Source organism: Malus domestica, chromosome 06, assembly GCF_042453785.1.
Source record: "Malus domestica chromosome 06, GDT2T_hap1".
In the NCBI taxonomy this organism is placed as follows: domain Eukaryota; kingdom Viridiplantae; phylum Streptophyta; class Magnoliopsida; order Rosales; family Rosaceae; genus Malus; species Malus domestica.
The window spans coordinates 4579067-4586018 of record NC_091666.1 but is presented as its reverse complement, the minus strand read 5'-3'; the positions used below and the strand labels follow the sequence as shown (position 1 = coordinate 4586018).

The following is a 6952-nucleotide window of genomic DNA, read 5'->3' as shown; positions in this document are numbered from 1 at the left end:
CTATCTCATAGCAGTTCAATATGTTGCTTATTTAGCTTTAAAGGCAAATACGTTTTTTACGTTTAGAATGACTTGTACTTTCACCTTATACCTTATAAGTATTGAGCCACATGCCTTAAACTTCAATGCCATCAAATACATCATTCTCTGAGAAAATTAAAGTGACTCATTCTTCAAAGCATGGCCAGAATAAACATCTTTCCAATTGTGGTAGTTTTGTTTTTGGTAAGTAACACCTTTCCAATGTGTGAGGCAATAGATGAGAAGGCTTTAGCTGAGTGCAAAAAGCATTTCTCCATAAAGTATGCACACGATGCATACAACTACATTTTTCACGGACAACCGATTAGTGACAAAAGTTGTCGGGCTATTGTGGCGGTGGGAAAAAAATGTCATGATATTTTTTTGAACTGGACTCTTGAGAGGAGCACTGGAATAAGAAGATCTAAGGCTTTGGCAAGGGGTAAACAACTTTGGAATCATTGTGTTCTAACTACCGTCGCGCCTACTTCTTCTTCCTATTAGAAGATGAACTATATTGCACCTAGCTAAATATGTGTTGAATATTTCATGATGTTAAATAAAATTTCAAGCCATTTTCTTTTATGCATTAAATTGACTTCACGCTAATACTTTAACTTCTAAGGCATTTATATTTTTTGTTGGTAGAATGAACATTAGTAAATATTAAAACAACTTCCTCACTAATTTTGAAAAATTCGAGCAAATGTTACCCCTATTTGATCAATTTATACTTTTTAACCCTTATCCAGGTTTTATATTCTGTTATTGCAATAACAATCCCTACTGAGCGGTTAGGAAGATTGATTACAATCTGAGCGGTACCACCCACCGTACCTTACCACCTATAAGCGATCGTCCGTCCTACAGCTAACCACCATTTTTGGAAACTCATATAGTACTACACAATAGGTTTTTTGAAAATCTTAACATGCCATAAAATCGTTCATAAATAATATAACCATGTATTTAAATTTGGTATCGTAGTCGTCCAAAGGTAAATCCATAAAACATCTATAAATCATATAACTATGTACTTAAATACGGGTATCATAGTCGCCCGAAGGCATATCCATCACCTGAAGGTGAAGCTATATGATGATGGGTTACGCCAGTGAAGAAACATGGTAGGCTCTATCATCCGAAGGTGAAGTTGTATGACTCTGGGTTATGCCAGAGAAGAAAAGGTATATAGCACATTGACACTAGCTGCGGCAAGTGAAGTTGTCCGACACTGGTTTCGCCAGTGAAGCTAGGAGTAATGTCATAAATATCTCACTACTCATCAACTGTGTCATATGACCATAGACGAATACATACTCATGTTGTGTGTATGTGTTGTATGATTACCCACTAAGTAAACACAAAAAACATAAATCATATCATTGGAGCTCAAAAACCCAAAGTATCATATCATAAACCGTAATAAATAAATCATATGAAAACATAAATTCATATCCATACATCTATCATATATCGTAAAAAACCATGGTTCTTAAATCTTTCATGGACGTAAATTCAATAATCATAAACTTTTCATAAAGCGTAAATTCGATAAATCATAAAACGTAAATAATTCATGAAATATAGAATTATGTTGTAATACCCTGAAAATTTAAAATATGTGGAGTAAATCAAGAATAAAAAGATTTATGGTTATGAAAATTTGATTAGAGAGAAAATTCGACAAACAAAGTTATAATGAATGAAATAGAAACAAACGAAAGTAAGGGCAAAATAGTCATTTTGCTATGAATTTGGAAGGCTCCAGATTTGGCTGGAGGTGTGTTTTGGTGGAAATATGCCATGTGAAGAGTTCTATAAGAAAGGGAAGGGAAGAAAGGAGAGAAAAAGAAGGGGGAGGGTCGGGGAGACTTCTAGAGGAAGTGGGGGAGAAGAAGAAGAAGAAGAAGAAGAAGAAGAAAAAGAAGAAGGAAAAAAAAAAGAAAAAAGAAAAATGAAGGGGACTTCAACCCAAATTGGTTCTAACCCTGCAACCTTCTCTATTTTCTCTCTCACTCTACATCGCCATCCCTCTCTCTCGCCGTTATCTATCGCTTGAACTCACCTTCTCCGACTTCCCTTGTTTAGTTTTCAGAGAAGATAGTAAAACAGTAGGAGCAAGAAGTTGTGAGTGGGTTAGATTTGGATACTATACTGGTAAGGCTACAATTCTCCAATTCACATCCCTTTCATCTATGTTTGTTAATCAGTTTGAATTTTATTGGGCATCTTGGTTATACTTTATACCCACATGATAAGTTTTTTAATTCCTTAATCCTTGTACCAGTTTTGAATTGGAATTAGAATTTTTTTTCAAGAAGATCCTTAGAGCAAGACCAACTGTCATGAATTATTGCTTGCCTTATTTCTAGCATAGTAATTCTGACAAAGAAGACAAGAATGAATAATTTAGTAATGCATATGATGGAATTATCTCCCTGGGAAATGCAATGCTTCACATTGTCAAAGTTTATCTTCTCTCATCAATTCTTCTTACTATTAAATTTTGAATCTTGGTCCATTTAATTAGGTACAGGAAGCTCAATACTTCCTAGTAAAAGATTTTGTCATGTTTCTAACTTGATATTATGTGTTTGTTTTTGTATATTTGGAAAGATCTATGCTCATTGATAAACGAAGGGTTGTGTAGTTGAGTGTGCTTACATTTGAGAGTTAGAGTCCCAAACTTGGATTGTGGTGCCAATAAACATTGTTGAGTCATTTCAAACAATGGAGCTGAATGAGACATCATAAACTACTTGGTAATGATGTTGTGGTTACTAATTGCAAGTATTGAGTTGGATGGCTTTAGCGTCACTATGAAGGATATCCAAAAAGAAAACATTAGGTTCTTCATAAGAATTCAGGACATTTTAAAGTTGGTGAACTACGAAAGGCTTGATCTCGCCCAAGGGTACGTAGGCAGTCTAACAGAGGTTAGATGTAACCTTAAATAATTGAGATTAATCTTTTGTTAGGAATTTGATTTAAGAAAAGAAATTTGGTGAATTATCGAAAATTTAATCTTATGTTTTTGGTAAGTAAATTTTGGTTATAGATTTTGTGAATGATTAAGAAATTTAAATAAAGAATTGTGATTAATGGTAGTTAAATAAACAAGAGTTTAATTTGGCCTATCACCGAAATTATTTCCCGAAATAAAATTTTCGGGTCGGGGCTTTACATATGCAATCATGCTTTTATGAATGCAAGCCTAACATTTAAAATCATGCAATTAGAAAGGGTCCACTCACATATACTCTGTCGTCGAAAAGCCATTCAAACTAAAGAAGACGGGGTCGCCACTAAAAAACACATCTAAGCACATAAAGGACCAATTAGTAAAACCTTCCTAAAAAAATTGAATTTGGAAAAACGGAGCACAAATTTGGAATCATGGCGTTGAAATACTCTAATAAGAGGAGTCCCGAGCAAATTTCATAAAAAGTCAATGGAAAAGTCATTAGTCAACCCAGCAAGTCAACCGAGATGCCAACCCAGTCAACTATGTAAAAACTTCGGAATTTCACTATACGAATGTCAAAATCGGACTCGGGTATCGAAATTAGTCTTGGAAGGTTCTCGAGAAAATTTTGTAAAAGTCAACGCAGGAAATAGTCCAAAGAATATTCCTGGAAATATTATGAATATTCTCTAGTGATGAAGCCAGCTCGTGCCCATCCTAGTGTTTGGAAGATATCGGGATCAGGGCATGTCACCGGGCCTAGTATAAGAGTTTTGAACTTTGAAACCGAACCTAACCCGGCCCGTTTCAAATCGATACAGACTGGATCCCCGGGTCCAATTATATATATATATATTTGGTAGAACATAATGCCAAATATAAATATATATTTGGTATTTTTTTCTCATGGAATATTATAATTTTAGAAGCAGACGTTAAAAGTTTCACCCACAGAAACATAATGCCAAAGAGCTCAACTTTGACAGCTTTACTAAAGAGCTCATCTTCTTTCCATATAGAAACAGAATGCTAACAATTCCACCCACATAAATTATAATATTCCATGAGAAAAAAATACCAAATAAAAGAGCAAAGAAATTTGAATTTATAGATATCGAAGCACCCCAAAACAAGCACAATCGAAGAAGTATTTGCTAAAGAATTGCAGAAATCTAAAATTTTAGCAAACACATAGACACGACCTACAAGATATTCCTCCATTGTCCACTCGACATGTGGAGTGGAAGTGACATTGACACAGAGCTAGTTGCATGATTTCTAGGGTCAATGTGTCTCGTGTGCAACACTTTTTCAAGAGTGATGAAAAGCACTTTCCCTGAGTGCTAGGCCCGACCATACCTATGTTCCTTGATAGACTTCTTCTCTCGTTGATAGGCAACATGTGGCCTGGAGTTAACATGTAGACATAACTGTCCTTGGAGCTATGTGCCAAGAAGTTTTTAGGCCCCCTAATTTGGCCTTGGCAGTCGGAAAGTACTCTAGGTTCGGCACTCATCTGTTTCTGTCAATAGACTATCCAGAGTCAGGACATGTCGTTTGGTGGTGGTCATCTTTCCTCATTGCGGTAGTGCTTTGTCTAGTAAATGTTGGGCTGGCTTGTAGGCTCAATGTCATGATCCTCTCATCCTGTATGACCTTTTCCCATCTATTGAGGCACAAAATAACTACGTATTTTCTAATGAGACTAAAAAGACCCTGTGTTAGCAATATTTTCTAACAATTGCATATAAAATGTTTGGGTTTTTTTATTAACACCCCATATTTTGTTGACTACCCCCACATAATAATTTAATATTAAACTACTCATAAAATGACTATTTAAGCCCTAAAATGTTCTAAAAATTAAAAAGAAGATCTAAATACACCCTTGAGTCATGCCTAAAATTTACTTCTACGCTCTCACATAAGCAATATGACTATTTTTCCAGAAAAGAATGAACAGGTTTTCCGTAAAAGTTTGAAAACTCAATGCGAAACTCCATCACTTCAATATATATACATACAACTGCAAGACTTAAACCCTTTTGCTCTCGAGTTAGTTTGGGTGAGGCTTGTGTCATTTTGTCTTTTCTTTAATGAAAACCCATCTTGACTAAAAGAAAGATTGAAGAATTATATAGGTTACTGATATGAAAATTGAAAAGAAAACTAGAGGAAACAATTTTGTGAAGAAGAATACGCGATTTTGATGTGGGGCGTATGTGAAGAGTTTAGGGTGTGAGGGTAGCTTGGGAAAGAATGTGGTATGTATTAAGATTTTTTTTTTAAATTTAAAAAGTAAATGTATGGTGGTTTTAGTACTTGGGGTGCAATCAACAAAATATGGGGTGCCAATAAAACAACCCAAAAAGTTTCTATCTTCATATTATTGGTGCAATTTAAAAAAATATGAAAATAATAAGACAAAATGATACTAATTAATTGGATTAGTTGGATTACGATTGAAATTTAGTGAAATAGTTTAAATTAAATATATTGATGTTTAGACGTCATAAATGACTCCTAAAATAGCTTTGAATTAGTCAAACTCATAGGGCAAAAACCTATCGGGTTTACTTTAAGAGGATAAAATTTATTTAACATAATATATGTCACTGCTTCCTGTATCTAGAGGCACGTTAATTGATTGGTAAATCTCGCCATACATGTTACTAGATGTTAAGTTTTGAATTCCCAAGCATGATTATTAAGAGATAGAGCAGTTTAACTTCAAAATATTCTAGGTCGTTTCCAATTGGACTTTACATTCAAGATGTTATATATAGTTGTCACTTAGTGGTATGATCTAGTGATATTCTTATTCGCTTGTAAGTAAAACGTCTTAGGTTTGATACTATCCAGAGGCGAATTCCAACCAAATTACTATAGGTAACCTATTGTGAGACTTAGCCTATTCCCAGACCTCTAATGTAGATTCTGATGTATTAAAAAAAGATATTATAAATTCGTGAAATCTATTTATTTCGCACTTAAGCGCTTGTAATCAATGAATCTCAGCATGCTCTCGGTTCGTGAAATCTATTCATTTCACACTTATTCTTATCTTGACTTTTTTTTAATTTTGTGCATGTAGTCTAAATAAACAAAAATAAAATATTTTTTAATGATCCAATACTTAAATTCACGGAAAATGTTACATTCCAAGTTTAGAAAGTTAGGTTTGATATAATATTTATGCTAAAACGAGTTTCTAAAAAGAGTGCTCATTTACTTATTTTATTGTATTTCAACAATTCTTCACTTAATAATAAATTTCATAATCATATTACTTTGTCATTATCATATACAACTTGAAAAGTTTTCAGTTTTTTGTTGCAAAATTTACTCGATGGTGAAGTGATATTTTGGCACATAACAAGTAGTTTGTAATAGTTCTAATTTAAATAATTTATCTCCCATTCCGTTATTTTTAACATACTACGTAAATACCAAAATTTTGAAACTCTCGTATTTAATATCCCATAACAGTTCAATATGTTGCTTGTTTAGTTTTAAAGGCAAATACGTTTTTCATTTTTAGAATTACTTGTACTTTTACCTTATGCCTTAGAAGTATTGAGCTACATGCCTTAAACTTCAACTCCATTAAATACATTATTCTCTGAGAAAATTAAACGTTACATATTCTTCGAAGCATGGCCGGAATAAACATCTTTCCAATTGTGGTAGTTTTCTTTTTGGTGAGTAACACATTTCCGATGTTGGAAGCAATAGATGAGAAGGCTTTAGTTGAGTGCAAAAAACATTTCTCCATAAAGTATGCACACGATGCATACAACTATATTTTCACGGACAACCAATTAGTGACAAAAGTTGTTGGGCTGTTGTGGCGATGGGAAAAAAATGTCATGATATATTTTTGGACTGGACTCTTGGGGGAAGCACTAGAATAAGAAGATCTAAGGCTTTGGCAAGGGGTAAACAACTTTGGAATCATTGTGT

The 6952-nt window shown here is 33.8% G+C and overlaps 1 long non-coding RNA gene across 1 annotated transcript; it reads left to right on the top strand.

Moving 5' to 3' along the window:
* Window positions 1-1847: 1847 nt before the first annotated feature.
* LOC139196985 (uncharacterized) lies at window positions 1848-3043 on the top strand. The gene is made up of 2 exons (XR_011581916.1): window positions 1848-2181; window positions 2641-3043. It is a non-coding gene; the product is annotated as an uncharacterized lncRNA (long non-coding RNA).
* Window positions 3044-6952: the final 3909 nt, after the last annotated feature.